The sequence below is a fragment of the Triturus cristatus genome, chromosome 7 (assembly GCF_964204655.1).
Source record: "Triturus cristatus chromosome 7, aTriCri1.1, whole genome shotgun sequence".
NCBI lineage: Eukaryota > Metazoa > Chordata > Amphibia > Caudata > Salamandridae > Triturus > Triturus cristatus.
In genome coordinates, this window is record NC_140590.1 from 1,493,719,089 (window position 1) to 1,493,738,984 (window position 19,896).

A 19,896-nucleotide genomic window follows, 5' to 3' on the forward strand; every position below is an offset into this window, starting at 1 on the left:
CTGCACCCCACTCTCTTCCTGCACCCCACTCTCTTCCTGCACCCCACTCTCTTCCTGCACCCCACTCTCTTCCTGCACCCCACTCTTCTCTCTGCACCCCACTCTTCTCTCTGCACCCCACTCTTCTCTCTGCACCCCACTCTTCTCTCTGCACCCCACTCTTCTCTCTGCACCCCACTCTTCTCTCTGCACCCCACTCTTCTCTCTGCACCCCACTCTTCTCTCTGCACCTCACTCTTCTCTCTGCACCTCACTCTTCTCTCTGCACCTCTCGTCCATTTCGGCACCTCTCGTCCATTTCGGCACCTCTCGTCCATTTCGGCACCTCTCGTCCATTTCGGCACCTCTCGTCCATTTCGGCACCTCTCGTCCATTTCGGCACCTCTCGTCCATTTCGGCACCTCTCGTCCATTTCGGCACCTCTCGTCCATTTCGGCACCTCTCGTCCATTTCGGCACCTCTCGTCCATTTCGGCACCTCTCGTCCATTTCGGCACCTCTCGTCCATTTCGGCACCTCTCGTCCATTTCGGCACCTCTCGTCCATTTCGGCACCTCTCGTCCATTTCGGCACCTCTCTTGCCTCTTTCTGCACCTCTCTTGCCTCTTTCTGAACCTCACTCCCTTCTTTCTGAACCTCACTCCCTTCTTTCTGCACCTCCCTCCCTTCTTTCTGCACCTCCCTCCCTTCTTTCTGCGCCTCACTCCCTTCTTTCTGCACCTCTCACTTCTTTGTGTACCTTTCTTCTTTCTGCATGTAGGACGGTGGAATCTGACTATATGGTTGCCCCCACTTTTTGCCTGGTGTTTTGCTGGTTTATGACTTAGTTGGACTGGGATCCTGCTATTCAGGGCCCCAGTCTATCTGCTTTCTCTGTAAAATGGTTTCCATGTACATTAGGTACATTTCTAATTGGATTCTGGAGTGCCTTATAAGCCCCTAGTATATGGTATACTATGTACCTAGGGCATAGGTACCTCAGAGGCCTACCAGGGGCTGAAGCATGTATTATGCCTTACTGTGGTATAGGCTACATATATCACTACCATTGCACACACATATGAAACCTATAAGTCACTCCTAGGGTAGGCCTTTACAATCCTGAAGGCAGAGTGCTTGGTTTTCATGTGAGAGGGTGCCCCTGCATGAGCAGAGCCCCTCTGCAGCATTCGGAGTCCCTCCTCTGATGCAGTTTGTGGTGCAGCCTGACCATATACTCTTAAGTGCATTATAACCTCGCGGTAAATGCTAACTTTGGTATGGCTGCACGGAAACATGTCGTGTTTGGTGTCAAGCGCTTTGTAACACTACCCCCCTGGTAGTTCTGGTGGCGGGGATAGCATTCCACCCTTCTAGAGGGAGAGACATGTTCACACTGGTCTAACCCGGTAGGACTTTCTACAGTCCTGGCAACACAAAATGGATGCCTCTGCCACAGACACGGGTCTGGCCTCCTGCTGCTGACCGAAACTCCGGCAGGGGAGGCCTGGACAATAGGTTTCCTGTCTCAGGGAGGTGTAACCACCTCCCCAGACAGGCAGATGTGTATTGGGGCTGGGCGGGAGCACTCTCTGGTGCTTTGAAGTCCTGCACTGGGGGCACACTTGGTGTTTCTGTGCATAGTCCAGTTCAAACGGTTGCAGGGGCTACGTGCCCCTGGTCTGGTACGAAACTGGACAAAGGAAATGGGTGTAACCACCCCTTTTTCCAAACCCTCCCATAGGTGGGTCCCTAGAGTATGTCCAACCCCCAAACTTTGTATAAGTATGGGAACCCAGTCCTTGCGACTTTAGATTACCCTGGATAAAACTCTGAAACATATATCCTAGACCTTCGATGTTCTACTTTAACTAGAAGACTGAAGAAATCTCCCTTGGGGTCAAGGAGTGACTCCTCTGCTTGGCAGGCACCAAAGAAGCAACTGTCCGGTCTGCAATTATGAAGCTCCTGCCAGACGCCGAAATCTCTGCATCCCCAGAGGTAGATTTCCATACTTGCCTGAGGATACCCTGAGTTCACATCAAAACTGAGGCCCATGGCTATCGTGGGTGATGTGGAACTGTGACCCCTGGACACTGTGATCGTTTGCTGATCCATCACCTTCCTGGTCTTCCTCGAAGTTGTGGTTTGGGCTCCGAGTAGCCCCAGCCTTGAGCACATCCTGCACTGAAGATTTCTGGCCTCCACTCCACGAGTGACCCGTGGGCCAGTCTCCAGTGTCTCCGCTCAAGGCTCCTTCGTGATTGCTAGCCTGTTGGCCAGTGGGTGACCACAAAGGCAACTCGTCTTTTGATTGGGCTCTCCTGGTTACCCCAGATGTGCCCCGACTTACCCTCGCTGGGTGAGTCCCCCAGACCTTGCTGGTCTGAACCGACGTCCTTTCTCTGATTCCAAGTGACTTGCCTTTGCCAAGACTTGTTGGGTCCAATCTGGTCGCCGATATTGCAGCACTCGACAGACTTTGTGGGACAGCTAAAATCCAGCTCCTGGTTGTCATCGGTACCTCCTGGACCTCGTGGCGAAAGAGTCAAGACACCCATCAACTCACCTGAAGCCCCCAACATCTGTGGGCATTGGTCTAACGTGCCCTTGGTCACTGGTAAGTGACCCAGACTCTGTCCCCTCTGCTTTCAGGTTCCTTCAATCCTAGATCCAGGATTGGATCACTTTGGACACTTCTCCTCTTCACGGCAACAGCACTTCTTCGCCAGCTTCCATTGAAATCGACGGCGCGAACCGATACCAAAAGACACCTATGCACCCGGCTTCCCTGGGTGAGGTAACATGAGGACTCTGGTGCTCCAGTGGGTGCTAGCCCTAGAACTTGCTAAGCCCAAAAGGGTTTGGTCCTGACTCATTTCTAAGTGTCCCTAATCTTTAAAGTTTCAACTGCGACATTGCCCATAGAAGCTAACGGGAACCCGTGGCTGTGTTCACACACTGCACACTGCCCCCGTGGGTCCCCTGTGTCACTACCTTGGGTGGTTCCTTGGGGTCCCAGCGATTCTACAGTCTCTAGCCCCCAAACGTGTATTTGTGCTATTGCTGTTGATTGCTGACTTGTAACTTAAGTCCATCGAACTCCAGTCTGATAAAGAGCCTACAGGGGTGTGTTTTATCTTAAATACATATATGTTAAATATATACCTGGTGTGGTTGTCCTTTCATTTGGTCGTTCATGAGATTATAGACTGGTAAAACAAGCCTGCTTTACATTCCTTCCACACTTAGCCTGAAGGCTGCTCTCCATAGCTACCACTAGGATAACTTTCAATAAAGGTTGTCTTTAACCTATCACCATAAGGGGTTGTTTGGACTGATACAGGGTGCCCACTATAACTAGTGGACAGCATATATCAGGCCAACATCTCACATGCACCTCACTCCCTTCCTTGTGCACCTCACTCCCTTCCTTGTGCACCTCACTCCCTTTTTTCAGCACCTCACTCCCTTTCTTGTGTATCTCAATCCCTTCCTTGTGCACATCACTCCGTTCCTTCTTTCTGCATCTCACTCCCTTCTTTCTTCACATCACTCCCTTATTTCTGCACCTCACTCCCTTCTTTCTGCACCACATTCTCTTTTTTCTGCACCACAGCACCTCACTCCCTTCTGTCTGCACTGCACTCTCTTCTGTCTGCACTGCGCTCTCTTCTGTCTGCACTGCGCTCTCTTCTGTCTGCACTGCGCTCTCTTCTGTCTGCACTGCGCTCTCTTCTGTCTGCACCGCACTCTCTTCTGTCTGCACCGCACTCTCTTCTGTCTGCACCGCACTCTCTTCTGTCTGCACCGCACTCTCTTCTGTCTGCACCGCACTCTCTTCTGTCTGCACCGCACTCTCTTCTGTCTGCACCGCACTCTTCTGTCTGCACCTCACTCTTCTGTCTGCACCTCACTCTTCTGTCTGCACCTCACTCTTCTGTCTGCACCTCACTCTTCTGTCTGCACCTCACTCTCTTCTGTCTGCACCTCACTCTCTTCTGTCTGCACCTCACTCTCTTCTGTCTGCACCTCACTCTCTTCTGTCTGCACCTCACTCTCTTCTGTCTGCACCTCACTCTCTTCTGTCTGCACCTCACTCTCTTCCGTCTGCACCTCACTCTCTTCCGTCTGCACCTCACTCTCTTCCGTCTGCACCTCACTCTCTTCCGTCTGCACCTCACTCTCTTCCGTCTGCACCTCACTCTCTTCCGTCTGCACCTCACTCTCTTCCGTCTGCACCTCACTCTCTTCCGTCTGCACCTCACTCTCTTCCGTCTGCACCTCACTCTCTTCCGTCTGCACCTCACTCTCTTCCGTCTGCACCTCACTCTCTTCCGTCTGCACCTCACTCTCTTCCGTCTGCACCTCACTCTCTTCCGTCTGCACCTCACTCTCTTCCGTCTGCACCTCACTCTCTTCCGTCTGCACCTCACTCTCTTCCGTCTGCACCTCACTCTCTTCCGTCTGCACCTCACTCTCTTCCGTCTGCACCTCACTCTCTTCCGTCTGCACCTCACTCTCTTCCGTCTGCACCTCACTCTCTTCCGTCTGCACCTCTCTTCCGTCTGCACCTCTCTTCCGTCTGCACCTCTCTTCCGTCTGCACCTCTCTTCCGTCTGCACCTCTCTTCCGTCTGCACCTCTCTTCCGTCTGCACCTCTCTTCCGTCTGCACCTCTCTTCCGTCTGCACCTCTCTTCCGTCTGCACCTCTCTTCCGTCTGCACCTCTCTTCCGTCTGCACCTCTCTTCTTTCTGCACCTCTCTTCTTTCTGCACCTCTCTTCTTTCTGCACCTCTCTTCTTTCTGCACCTCTCTTCTTTCTGCACCTCCCTTGTGTATCTCACTCTCTTCCTTGTGCACCTCACTCTCTTCCTTGTGCACCTCACTCTCTTCCTTGTGCACCTCACTCTCTTCCTTGGGCACCTCACTCTCTTCCTTGGGCACCTCACTCCCTTCTTTGTGCACCTCACTCCCTTCTTTGTGCACCGCTGTCTCTTCCGTCTGCACCACCTCTGTCTCTTCCGTCTGCACCACCTCTGTCTCTTCCGTCTGCACCACCTCAGTCTCTTCCGTCTGCACCACCTCACTCTCTTCTTTCTGCTCCTCACTCTCTTCTTTCTGCTCCTCACTCCCTTGGGGACATTGAGTGGACCCCGGCAGACTCCTGGAGACAACAGGAGAGGCAAGGGAAAATAAAAGTTTGTGAATGACTAAGGCTTATAGAAGTGGATAATGAGGAGGGTGACTATGATGAGGTAGTCATGGTAGAAGGTGACACAGAGGAGTTTGAAATTGCTTTTCAACCTGCTCCGAGAGATGTGCCACAGGTACCACTGCCCCAGCTGCCAAATTTGTAAAGCCGCAGATAAGACCTGCACCAATCCCCTACCCCATGAAAAGCAGAGGAGCAATCAACGACACGCCCACCTACCTCCAGTTATTCTTCAGGCATAGGCAGTGGCACAGTAAAAAAAAATAGGGACAATTGCGTTATTTAGTCAACATTTTTTTAATAAAGTATAGGTGTCAGTGTCATTCCATTATTAGTCAGTGGTTGTCTCATGGCATTGCAAATATAGGTATATGGTTTTTTTTTGTATTATTAATATCAATTATGTTTGGTATATTTTAGATGATTGGTTGAACAATTATTTTATTTGGTTACTGAAGGGAATTTATCTTCTTCTTTGACACAGTAAAAAATGACTCCTCCCCAGTTTGGGACTTTTTACAGTTAGCAAAGAGGGGGAGCAGCATTTCCAGCACGTGTTCAACAAGGTAAGACTGATACACATTATGGTACTGGGTGCCAAAACGACACATGAAAAAACACCTCACAATCCAGTGGGAGGAGAACTTGATCAAATTGCTGAACGTCCAATCCAAGTGGAAGGTGATAAAGAGGAAGAAGAGGGTGACATCTTCATGCAAAGCAGCCCTATCCCCAGCAATGCACCAGCAGATACACCCACCTTGCTGTGTTCACAATGGCACAAGATTCCGAGTGAGATACCACGTCATACAGTGACTGCCCTGCCACGATGCATATCGGGTCTACCTCTACCATCTACCTCTACCATCTACTTCTGGAAAGACGCCTGTGTCAGTGCCCCAGTACAAGAAGAAAATCCAGGCTGCTATTTTGGGCATGTTTAGGCAGGAGGGGCCCTGTGAGTGGAACCATCCAACAGCACGTTTGTACAATGGGAAGCTGACAAAAAATGTTAGCGCTGTACCTCCTTTCTTTTTCTTTTGTTGAGTGGAATTTCTGGCAGCCATCTTCTTGAAATGGAAAGTACCAAGTGTTACCTATTTTGCCAGAGCTCCTGAAGAAAGTTGTAAGAGCATTCAGCAGCATGCAACAGTGGCTATGTTCACCATGGAGAAATCACATACAGCTTTAAACATCTTGGAGGAATTTACCATGAAGCTTTATGAATAGCTGTGACCCAGAGGTCTCAGAAAGGATTCTGTTGCCTCGGAAAATGGCTGTAATATAGTCAAGGCCATGTCAAATGGAGGCTATTGCAGGGTCTTGTTTTTGGCCCATTGCATCGACATGGTGGTGCAAGACTTCCTAAAAAAAGAAGACATAGTCTGCAACATACTGGCCCCCCTCCAAAAGAATCTGCATTCATTTCAGCCAATCTTTTAAAGCCCCGAAGTAGTTGCGAATTATTCAGCGTAATAATAGAGTACCAGTTAAAGCCCAGGTACAGGAGGTGCCAAAACGTTGGAACTCGACCTTTTACGTGTTGCAACGTCTTTTTGAGCAAAACAATAGATCAATGACTGTCATTCAAAGAGGAGAGATGCAGTTGGGAAAGCTACCATGGATGAAGAGAAATTGGGCCTAGTCAAATGCCTGACACAAATACTACTCCCTTTTGAGGTTTTCACATGGGAAGTTAGCAACGAGGACTGTAGGATATGCCAAGCTATCCTGCTGTTGCATATCGTACAGGAACAGGTAAATTAGGTGTCTGAAAGGGTAGCACCCACGGGTGTGAATGAAAACACAGAAGCGCATGCCTTGATTGAGACCTGAATCCTTCACTTGGCTTGTAATAAAAGGCTGCAACATGACCTTGAGTCCAAAGAGTACATCGGCGCCACACTACTTGATCCATGGTACAAAAAAAAATCTTCCCACTTGCATTCCTTTTTCTGAAGGAATGATTTAAAATACTAAAGATGTATTGTAGAGCAAGACAGAGACTTGGAAGAAGAATCGCTAGAAGTTTGAGTCCCACCCACAGTTCTGGGGTGCCGCCTTCAACTTCCAGAGAGGGTAGTCTTGAATCACAGCAGCAAGTAACACCATCAACCAGAACACCAGCAACAATAGCAATAGAGGGACCGAACCCGACAACGGCATTGTATTGGTTTCAATCCGAAGGGCTCAAGTCCAGTGCAGAGGAGTTGGGAAAACAGCTTGAGCAAGTGGAGGCACTAATGACCATACACAGGATGTTCCAGGAGTATCTGGATGATCCAAAAGAGGTCTATATGGATCAAAATCCATCAATGTATTGATATTGGAAGATGCGCCGATGGCCAGAACTCCGCAGACTGGCAACTTATCTGACTTGTCCGGTCACTAGCTGGTGGAGTTGTTTCAGTGAGGAGGAACAGTCTCTCACCTCAAAACGTGGAGAGATTGACTTTGATCAAAATGAACCAAGATTTTATACCACACAATTAAACCATTCTGGAAACAGTAGCACAGGAGGAGGGTGTTTGGTCTAAAATTGAATCAAATGTGTTAGTTGACCAACTTCTCTGTGAACCTCCTGAATTTTAGGATGAACTCTACATCCCAGACTAAGTATGCCAGTCCCCCCTATAGAACTTTTCAATTATTTCTCGTTGAACTTGGTTCTATCTTTGCGAGAAAAAAAAAAAGTACCTAGTGGAACATTAATAGTTTTGTGCTTGGATTGGGACAGGTAACCATTGCACCAATAAGTGATCAGATTATCGAGTGACTGTGAGTGATGATTGATGTGTGCTGAACTGTAATACAGGAAATTTCTTGATGACTATTAATTTGCAATCTTTGGGGCCTGAGTGATGGATGATAATTATTTCCCCTGGAGGTGATCGACCCTTTCATACTTAGCCAGATTTAATTACAGGATCCTCTCCTTTTTTTCCGGTTCTCCAGAGACCAGAACAGTCACTTTAGGTAACAAACAAAAACTAATGCAAAATACTGCAATTCTGTTTCTCTACTTGTTCTTCAACAACAGTGCACTACACGTCTTTCTTGCTTGGGTCTTGATGACGGAGTTCCTTGGAGTCAGGAGGAAGATTTAAGAACCCAGGGTGGGAGCTACAGGACTACCTCATCAACAGCTATAAGCAAGACATTATTGACTTACGATCAAAGGTAAACCAAGAGTCAGAGACCTAGTACACAGCTATGTGGACTAGAGAGAGGTGCGTTTGTGAAATGATGCGTGTGTGTGTTGGACTTGTGGCAATAGTGAAACTCTGTGTCCCCCTCTTTTTGCTCTGCCTCTGAGTCTTCTCAATACACTCCTTATGAAGCATACCTTCCTTCTGTCCTTCTCCTTGACTCTAGAACAAGGTCTCTGGATTGTACAAGGGAAACTTTATTTTAGTCTCCTGAACGAACGAAAGGCAAAAGCTGAGCTCACCAACACTTCTGCTTACCTACCTGACCAGTTCAGACCGGCACCAAAAAGTGGACATTCTTGAGGAGAATGCAGACGCACCACCTCATTTTGCAATACAGTATCATTTTTCTTTTAACAATCGTATTTGCAGAACTGGGTGGAGGGTTCACTCCCTAACCTTGTTGACAGAACATATTGATATCTGATAACTTGGGTCTCAGGTCAGAAGGACTGTTTGCAGTGCATTTATCTGTACTCTGGCATACTCATTCCTTTGTTTCCTTCCACAACAGATTGATGGCAAATTATGTGCTGCTACTAATTGCCCAGATGAATATTTTCCTTGTGTTGTAGTGTTCGTCTCTGTTAAACCTTTCCCCAAATCCCCCTTGCCATCCATTCATCAAACCATTAACCCTCTTCCTATTGGGCTGTGATTTATTGTGGTGTGGCTTAATGTACACCATCAATTAATCATACACTTGGTGGGACGGATGTGGTGAAAGCAACACCATCAGGTTCTTTGAAGCAATAGCCCATACTGGTCCATTAGCCAACCGCCCATGAAAGGTGATCCATATTTTTTTAGATATAGAATGAAGAACATCCGTTGTCAGCATCATCATTAAGGCCTTGTGTTGCGTAACAGTAAATGCATAACCTAAGCTTGTCCACTCCAGACTTTGAGTCAATTTTTTAGAAATCGAGGATTTCACAAATAGTACTACTAGCTCCCCATTAGCCAAAACATACTGATATTTGTATTTTTTGTACTTTTGCACTATCAGACATTCTTGTTATGTCATCATGTAGTGCTGTCAATTCTTTGTAAAGCTTTGAGGAAATATAACCCACTTACTTAATCGTTTTATTTCCATTTAGTTGCCTATGATGGATAATCAATCATTCAGATGAATCCTACAGTTGGAGATCACCTGGGTGAAACTGGGACTGGGACCTCGCTTGTGAAGTTGTGATGCCTTTCCTGTTAATGCTTCATCTAAATTCAGGTAAGACAACTGGTATGGATGTAATTGAATTAGTTAACTTAATAAGTAACTAACTACTACTATTGTTTTTCTAGGTTATTGTAGACTATATAGACCATCATGGCAGCATTCCCCCTAATGGTCAAGATAGTTAGGGAAGTATAAGCGCTCCACTCTCTCTTTAAGTTACATACACATGAACAGGCTGCGTAAAACTAACTAGAGGCAGGAGTGCAAAGTAAAACAAACTACTTCAGGCATGAATTTAGATTTAATAAAATAGTTTCCCCCTTTATTTATTTACAAAGAAATCCACTCTCTCTACCCAAACATGCCCAGCCCTCTCCCCAAGCAAAACTAACCCAAACCCCAAAGTCCCAAAACGTCCATGAAAAAAGTCACTCCGGTCCCAAATCCCTTCCCACCCTCTCCATCCAGCCCCAAAATACAAGAAGTCCCTCCCACCAAAATAAAATAAAAAGAGCTATAAGATGACATTATGGATGTTGGTCCAGAGTTCAATCAATCAATCAGGAATTTGTGAAGCATGCTACTCACCTGTGAGGGTTCCAAGGCACTGGGCAGGAGAGTTGGTCCAGGCTCTGCTTCATCGTGCTAAGCCAGCCCTCGATGGTGTCCAGCCTCTGCAGGATATGCTATAGCAATGGCCTACTGTCAGTGTGGTAAGGGTTGGCAGCAGTTGGTTGGTGGCAGTGCGGGCAATGGGATGGCACGGATGCTGATGGGGCCGGCTGCACTGAGGCCCATCTGAGATGCATTTGTTTCCTCCTCCAGGAACACCAGCCATCAGAACTCCTGCTGGATACGTTCCAGCCTCTGCAAATGGACCATCATCGCCTGCCTGGTGGGTGGTCCACCTGGACCAGCAGGAGCAGCTACATTGAGAAAAACAAAAAAGAGAAATTGTATGTAATGTTCAGTGCAAGCAATTGTTTAAAATTACTGGGTGGCACAGTAGCAGTACATTGTTAGTCCCCTAAGGCCATTGGAATTTGATGCGATTACGATTAGGAGCTTCAGAAGGCCATTTTTTGTTTTACCCATACATGCCTTGCATAAAAAACACAGTGTTTCAAAAAAGTATTAAAAGGCAAAATAACATTACCATAAACTGTGATTTGATTTTTTTTTTCTCCAAGTAACTATAAACCAAGACTGAGTTAAAAAATAAATTACCTCTCAATAATGGGTATGGCATTATGCACTATATGGAGCATTGTGCTAAAATAATGAGGCCATGCTCATTGCTAGCCAGCACGTCGGGTAGTTTGCTACTGTCTGCAGCTAGGGCAGCTGCAGTTGACAATTATCCATTTTTAGTTCCAATGGCCCTGCTGCGCTCCAAATGCATTTCTCTTTCTATTCTGACTCCAAAGAGGCAGATGGATAATAAATAAAAGACTACTTCACACACCTCACATATGAAATGTGGATATTAATATTATTCTGTCTTCCATAAGTAGACATTGGGAAAATTAATCTGATGGACTGCATTACAGGAAAGGAAGGAGCTATATAGATTGTATTTGGCGCACTTGACACTCTGTATCCAATGCGCCAAACCTTACATCAAATCGTGCACTTACTCCCACTTTACCCTGTGGCCTCACCTACCACCACATATTTCCGACAAATTAATTTATTTACTCTACTGCAGTGGGTAGGGTAGAGTGATTAGACAGGATTGGTAGAGTTTTTTTTATATAGAATAGAGGGACCACTACACTGATCATCGATTTGTCATCTTTGGCTTTTTCAGTCAGTGTACAATTCAAAATGGAAAAACCTGAATAAGTGTAAAATAAATCTGTTATGGGAAACCATGAAATATATTCTGGAATCACTTCACATGGTTAAAAAAATGAAATAGGGCACATGCCAAGAATAGATGTTCCAATGTGGTAGGCAGGGACAGAATAACTTAGGAAAAAATACAGGAGTGAAGTACATAGAGGTGACTGAGTGGGCAAAGGGAAACACACCTTGTGTGTTCAGTTTGCAATGCATTGAAAACATTGTAAATGCTGCATTAATTGAAGCAGACGCACACTGCACAGCCAACCACTCTGGTCACTAATTGGCCCATACTGCACTCCAGTCATAGTTGGCAAAAATGTCATGGGGGAAAGGGGGATGATGTATGATGGGTGGGATACATCTGGCTCACTTAACAAATACAGTGGCAAACTACTTGAGCCACAATACAAAACAATTCTGGCCACTTTCAATCCTTTTTCTGAAGGGGATATTTTAAAATGCAAGAGGTGGATTGTAGAGCAAGCCAGAGAGTAGGAAGAAGAATGGCTGGAACATCGAGGCACATCTGCAGTGCAGTGCTCAATTGGCCGTGCTCAAGCCCAGTGCAGAGGCGATGGCAAAGCAGATTTAGTAAGTGTCAGCACCAATGACCATCCACAGTATGTTCCAGGAGTATCTGGATGATCCAAAGGAGGTCTATGTGGATTAAAATCCATTGATGTTTTGGTATGGTAAGATGTGCCAATGGCCAGAGCTCAGCAGGCTCGCAAAAAAGTATCTAGCTTGTCCTGTTGCCAATGTGTCTGCTGAGCATGTGTTCAGTTTAGCTGGTGCAGTTGTTGCAGTAAGAAGGACCAGTCTCTCGCCTCAAAACATGGTGAGATTGATTATGATCAAAATGAACTAACATTTTACCCCACACAATTATACCATTGCTGAAACAGGACAGGAGGAGGAGGAGAATGATTGGCCAGAAATTGAATCGAGTGTGCTAGCTGATCAACTTCTGGGTGACCCAACTGAGTCAGAGGGCAAACCCTACTTCTCTTACTAAGAATGCTAGAGCCCTATAAAATATTGTAATTATTTCTCATTGAACTTCTATCTTTGCAACAAAAAAGTAGCTAGTGGAACATTATTATTTTTGTGTCAGATTTATGTTGCCCACCATTTTTTTAAACCACATATATTGCCAGATTGCAGTTGGACCAGTGTACATTGAAGAAGCCTCCACAATTCCGTCATGAGATTGGAGACAATGCCTGCACCCCTTCCATGCCTATTGCCGATCCCTTTTTGCATCACTTAGCACTAGAAGGTCTACCAAGAAGATCATTGATTTACAAGAGTGCCTGCCAATACCAAATTCCTAATCGTTGCCTGCAGCAAAGATGAACACCTAATAAATAAACTACCTGTGCCTGATTGGAAGAGGCACAACTACAGCTATTGCAACAGTGAGTGAGTGATTGTGTAAGTGATGATGATTGAGGATTATTGTGGTGCCAGACAGTGAGGGAGGGTGTGTTGAACTGTAATACAGGAACTTTCTTAAGATGAATATTGATTTGCGATGTTTGGGGCCTGACTGATGGGTGATCATTTGTTTCCCTGACGGTGATAGGCTCCTTCACACTTAGCCAGATTTAGTTTCAGGGTCCTCTCCTTTTTACTGGTTCTTCCGTGACTAGAACAGTCACTTTAGTTAATAAACAAAAACCTATGTAAAATACTCCAATTCTGTTTCTCTGCTTGTTCTTCAACAGCAATACTTTACACGTCTATTTGCTCTGATCATGATGATTGGTCTGGGGACTTAGTTGCTCGGAGTCAGGAGGAGGATGGGATAACTCTGGGGAGGATCTGCAGGAGTACCTCATCAACAGCTAATGGCAAGAAGGTATTGACTTCAATTCAAAGGTTAACCAAGAATCTTAGACCTAGTACTCTGGTATGTGGAATGGATAGATGTGCATTTATTTGTGAAATGCTGCTCTTTGTGTGTGTTTGACTTGTGGCAAAAGTGAAACTCTTAGTCCCCCTCTAAAATACAGTTTCTCTTTTGCAACCCACAGGTCTTCTAGTCTCCTGCACGAACGAAAGGTGAATGCTGAGCTCAACTATCCTGCTTACCTACCAGACAAGTCCAGACAGGCACCCAAGAGTGGACATTCCCAAGGAGAATGCAGATGTACCACATAATTTTGCAACACCATATAAATTTTCTCTTAGCACTCATATTTAGAGAACTGGGTGGGTGGGTTCACTTCCCAACCTAGAAGACAGAACACATGGTGGCTTTTTTACAAGCCCCTTGCGTCACCAATACGTCACTTTTTGTGCTGCCCCATATTTTTAAGGACACATGAAGCCACCCTGCGTGGTTTTTTGTTTCCTTGACAATATGGCCTCTTTTCAAGCAGCACTTTGAGTGAAAGGGGGTATTTCATGGGTGTTGCTGTGGGTGTTCCCATGCAACACCCATGAAACCGGACACATTCCTAGATTTATAAGAAATCGTGAACCTGGGAATGCGTCAAAATGCCACACATGCCCATTTCTCCTCGTTGTTTCCTCTTTCAAAGTGGGATGCATTCTGTAGGACACATAGAAAGAGGAAAATCGCCTGTCATGATTGTTTATGTGCAGAAGGTGTACCTTCCTGCACAAAAACCATCTCCCCGCAATGCAGTCATCCTTGCACCACCGTGTAAATGTGCCTGTATTGGTGCATGGCAGCCAATTGTGCGCCTGCGCAGGGGGAAGCACAGGGATCTGTCATATCATTGTAGATATGACATATGCCTGTGCTTTGAATGTGACTCAGCAAAATGGCTTGCGGCACCGTGCTGAGTCACTTTCTCGTAAATAAGGCTTGATAACTTGGGTCAAGAGGGCAGAAAGACGGTTTGCAATACATTTATCTGTACTCTGTCATACTCATTCCTTTATTTCCTTCCACAACAGCTTGATGGCCAATGATGTGGTGCCCATTGCCCAGACAAATAGTGTCCTTGTGTAGTGTGTGTCTTTGTCAAACTTTTCCCCAAATCGCCATTCCCATCCATTCATAAAACCCCTAACCCTCTTCCTCCAGGTTGTGTGGTTTATTGAAGTGTGGCTTTTACACCATCAATGGATCACACTCTTGGTGGAGTGGATGTGGAGAAAGCAACAACAATTACTGCATGATCTTCTAAACAATAGCCCACAGTGGTCCCATAAACCCACCTGTGCAATGAAAGAGATCCATATTTTAGGTATGGAATGAAGAACATCAGTAGTCAGCATCATCATTCAGGCTTCGTTCTCCATAATCATAAACACCTAACATAAGCTTGTCTAAAGACTTTGAGTCCATTTTTTATAACTCAAGGATTTCATAAATACCATTTCCATTTATTAGTCTTTATTATCGATCATATTTATCATAAAAAGACATTTACAAAAGAAAAAAAAGCGTTTTGTACATATGAAGGATAAAAATGCATACAGAACACAGAGAAAGTAAGAACTTAAATAAGCACGGATCAACTGGCTATTGCCTCCTGTTTCTGATAAACCAAACCCACCCCAAGAATTTAGCAACTGCTACTACAATACATTCTCCCGTGTTGAATCTTAGGATGTTAAGGGCCTCAAGTCCCTGTCTGGTACCCAGGGTTTGACAAATGGGTTTGAGCCATTTGGCCCGGGGAGCGGCGTATGCTGGACAAACAAAAAATATGTGGCCCACAGTTTCAGCACAATCTAGGCACCAGCGGCAGGAATCACCAGTCGCACCCTTCCAATTTTTAGTGAAAGAATTGGTGGGTAGGGTACCAACCCTCAGTTGGTGATAAAGCTTCCTGTCGCTGGGTTTTGTAATAATATCCCAATAAGCTTCAAGACACGGGGTGTTTTTCTGCACAAGAAACCTGCCTGACAGGGACTCTGCTGGAACTCGGGTTTGATGTTTTTGGCAAACCATAGTCCAATAAAGACTTTTAAAGACTTTTTTTGGGGGGGAGGAGTTGGAAACTGGATCAGTCCAGAGAGCTCCCAGGCCCATAGATTCTAGATGTAAACTGACTTGCTTAAACCACAAGATATTTCCTGCGCCCAGGATGGAACGGACGTCCAGGAAAGCCTTGGCGTAGGGCTCTAGTTCCGGAACTGTCCATAATCTCCTCCAAAAGGACAGTGGTTTAAACCTGGCAATGTCATCAAAAGAATGACAGCCAAGATCCAGCATAAGCGGTTTCACAGGTGTCGAGCTAGGGAGGCTCGTTAGTAGCCTTAGAAATTTATGTTGAGCTTTAACCAGTGGGGAAAGATCAGAAAAACCCCAGAGTTCAGCACCGTAAAGGATTGCTGAATTTATCCTAGCATTATAGATTTTCATAACAGGACGTATTGTTTTCGTCTGGGATTGTTTGTGTTCTTTGACTAGACACCCCAAAAGTTGGGCAAATTTGAGTGAGAGGACATCAATTTGTGGCTTCCAACTCAATTTGTTTTCAAGAACGATCCCCAAGTAGGTCATCACTTGAGTACGTTCAAGTATGTCATCATTCATAGATACTTGACCTTTCGTGCCTTTCCCTTTGTTAAAAACCATATACTTCGTTTTTGCTACGTTCACTGACAGGTCGAAATCAGAACAAAAGTTGGAGAAAACGTTCAAAGCCGTCTGTAAGCCGGACATAGTTTGTGATAAAAGCAAGGTGTCATCGGCAAACATAAGGAGTGGGATTTTTATACCTCCCAACGAAGGGGCGTCTGTAGGAGTAGATAAAAAGTACTTCACAACACTGTTAATAAATAACAAAAACAGAGTTGGTGCAAGGATACACCCTTGCCTGACACCCCTATTAACGTTAAATCTGTCGGTGACCTGTCCCTGCTTTCCCCAACGAACTATGGCGAAATTTTCTTCGTGCAGCCGGATTACAATGTGCAGAAGATCGGCGGGCATCCCTAAGTCAGCTAGAACCGCCCAAAGTTTGGACCTATTAACCAGGTCGAATGCCGACCGAAGGTCTACAAAGGCGGCATACAAAGTACCACCGCAGACATAAACTGTTTTCCAGATGATCAATTGAAACTTAAACGCCTGATCGATGGTACTAGTACAGGGTCTGAAACCAGCCTGGAGGGGCGAGATAATATTCTCCAGTTCTATCCATGACTCTATTCTAGCCAGGATCATCCTTGCTATAATTTTTTGAACAGAGTCAATTAAGCTGATTGGGCGATAGTTCCCTGGTAAAGAGCGATCGCCCTTTTTGAAGATCGGCAAGATCTCCGCGCCCCTCCATGATTCAGGGATGCCGGCCCCCTTTGCTATTGCAGTGGCCAGTAAAGCGATGTAAGGTACCCAATTTGCACGGTCTGATTTGAACAGGTCAGCGGGAACGCAGTCCATACCCGGAGCCTTTCCACTTGGAACCCTAGATAGGGCCAACTCTACTTCTTTGCAGTCAAATATGAGATTTGATAGGGGGTACGTGGTCTGAGATAATGTGGGAGCGGTCACCCCATTCGAAGTCCAATCCAAAAACTGCCGCTCGAAGTGAGAGACCCAAGTATCGGGGGGTACGTGATTGCTAGGGATCTGCAAACATATAGTGTTGCCCCATTTTACAATATGCCAGAACAGGATCAGATTTTTATGATAACTCGCATCCAAGTGATCATTCCAATGATCATTGTCCCATGCATTTTTGGCCTTGGTTTTGGCTAAGCTATAATTTTTCCTTGCAAGTCTGATAGTCGCCGGGTTTTTAGATTTAATTGCGAACTTCAATTTGCTATAAGACTCGCAACAGGCTTTGTTATACCATGAGTTGGTCGTGGGAGTATAAGGTCTCTTGGCCGTATAGGGTTTAGTGAACAGAGACTTAAGGTCTTGGAATAGGGTATCATGGATGAGTGAGAACTCACCAACATCATCCTCTCTACTCTGAAGAGTCTGAAGGTCTGCTACCGCACACGAAACTTTCGAGCTGATCGTTGTTAGTGTGGCGCTGTCCAGAGCTACCTTTTCCCAGCGTACTCTCCGTGTATTATTAGTTAATAGGGCGTCGGCTGTGACAATCTCAGAGGGATTATTTCTGCGGTCAATGCAGAACAAAAAGTTTAAAACTAGGGGGTTGTGGTCACTCTCGGGCATGTCCTGGATCACCATGTCACTTAATGTAGGCCAGAACTCGACTTTAATCAAAGCGTAGTCGATTCGACTACTGCGTCGGCCATCAGAAAAGGTGACCTTACCAGACTTGTCCGATGGAGTACGGCCATTCGCTGCCCTAAAGCCTCGTTCCATGCACAGAGACATCCACTGGATAGCTGATTCAGACCACTTCTTGATGGGCGGAAGGTTGAGGGGGGGGATATTCATTGTTGCATCCACTTCCATTGTTAAAGAATCCCATGCAAAAAGCAAGGGCTCAAAGCAGCAATTGAAATCCCCCACTATTACCACATTAGTACATGGATTGACAGTTTCCAAAAACCCATCTAATTGCCAAAAAGTGTTAGAACCTTTACCTCCTGGGAGTCCCCTGTTATATACATTGATGATCAATATGTCTGATTCATGTTTGAGTTGTAACAAAATGATCATTATGTCAGGGCTATCGATTTTTACCTCAGTAACGTTGTACTTTAAACTTTGTCTGACCCAAATGCAGAGACCGCCAGAAGGACGGCCCCTTGCCCCACCAATAGCCGCTTTATAAAAATGAACAAAGCCAGAAAAGAAAATAGGGTCCACCGCCCATGTTTCCTGGAAAGCCAGAATATCGTGGGTAGATGCCCAGGCGGACCATTCCTCCTTTACAATTTTACTACGTAATCCCGCAATGTTCCAAGAAGCCATTTTCAGGAGGGATGAACAGGACGAACCAGCCAGCTGTGGAGCATGAAGTGGGCCTCGAACCGCGATGGTATCAGCTTCTCCACATGCTAGCTCTAGAGCGCAGGAATCAAAGTGGGATATAGATGGGCTAGCAATAGGCGGGACAGGAGTGTGGGTTATCTCAGGAAGGGACAGAGTGCGAGTCACTGGGTTTATAGCCGGGATGGGGTTCTGACCATCCAAGACTGAGAGGGGGAGGGCAGGGTTATTGTGAGACTCATTTGGATCAACACATACAATGTTAGAGTGGAAAGCACCCAAACCCCGATGTGACCCCGCAGTCCCGCCCCAGCTACCCGGCCCTGAACTAGTAAAATGGGCGGGGTTCGCACGGAACAAACTCGCGATCCCCGAATTAGTCTGAGTTAGTGGCAGTCAGTCAATCCCCTCCAAGGAATTCAAGGGAGCATAATGGTTCTGCAGGGGAAGATGAAAGTCCAGAATGGGCAGGCGGCAAAGTCCCCTAGAAACCCTTTCCCAAACTGTAGACTGGGGGCACAAAGTATCACTGGAGGTGCAGGGGTAAAAATAGGACAAGTCAACCGTCTGGATACCAGTGGCACTCAAAAGATTTGGAAGAGAGCAAATATGGATCACTGCCCTGGGATCTCGGAAATTAATAAGTACACAATCACCCTCAACTTTCTTTACCCCGGGGCCCAACCAACTCACCCTACGTACCATTAATATTTCAGCACATGTTCTGGGAGGCAAAGGCCTATTGCGGTTCAACCAGTGAGTCACTTTATTCTTCAGCCCATTGTGCGACTCAGACTTGTCCACGGGGAGCCTTGGGACGCCAACCAGTACAACTGTATAGGGCTTGGACTCACGGGGAAGATTGATATGGGGGAGTTGTGGGAATGAGCCCACACCCTCTGCCTGGTGCTGACTAATTACATGATTGCTCTGGTTACTATCTAATTGGGAAGACGGGACAGCGCTGACAGAGGGGTGGGAAACTGCCATAGCTTGTTCATTTTGGGCAGATGGAAGGGAAGAGGCACTAATCAAAGGAGTGGGATTATCAAGAAGTGGCCTGGTTGTGATGGTGGTGGGCCGGGTGGATAAAATGTTGGAAGCGACGGGAGGCACTATTGGTTTTTCCAGTAAAGATGTATTAGTTAGCACCATAGTCTCTAATTTCCCTAAATGAATAGAGAGTTGCTTAACTCTCTCATATAAGGGTAAAAGAAGAGATTTGAGTGACCGCTCCAGGAGTTCAAGAGAGCAAAACTGAGGAGGATTGGTATTAGGCGGAGTGACTGAGAATTGGGGGGGGAAGCTGACACCCTGCAGTGGAGGGGGGGCTGTGTGTTGAATGCAAAGGAGGATCACGACATGGTTTAGCACGATTAGATTTTTTTGGGACTTTGGGACATTTACCCCTAAGAGGTGCTCCCACACGCTTTCTTGGCCCTTTATTATGCTGGGACTTGCTAACCGGAGACGGGATGACAGTGCAGGATTGATCAGAGGGGGGCAGAGGGGAAATAACGCTACGGTCTGAGGAAAGGCCACGGCTTCATAGATAGTTGGGGTGTCAAGAGTGTCAAGAGAGCCGTCCAATGGGCTAGAAGATGGAATGATCGACGTCCCAGACG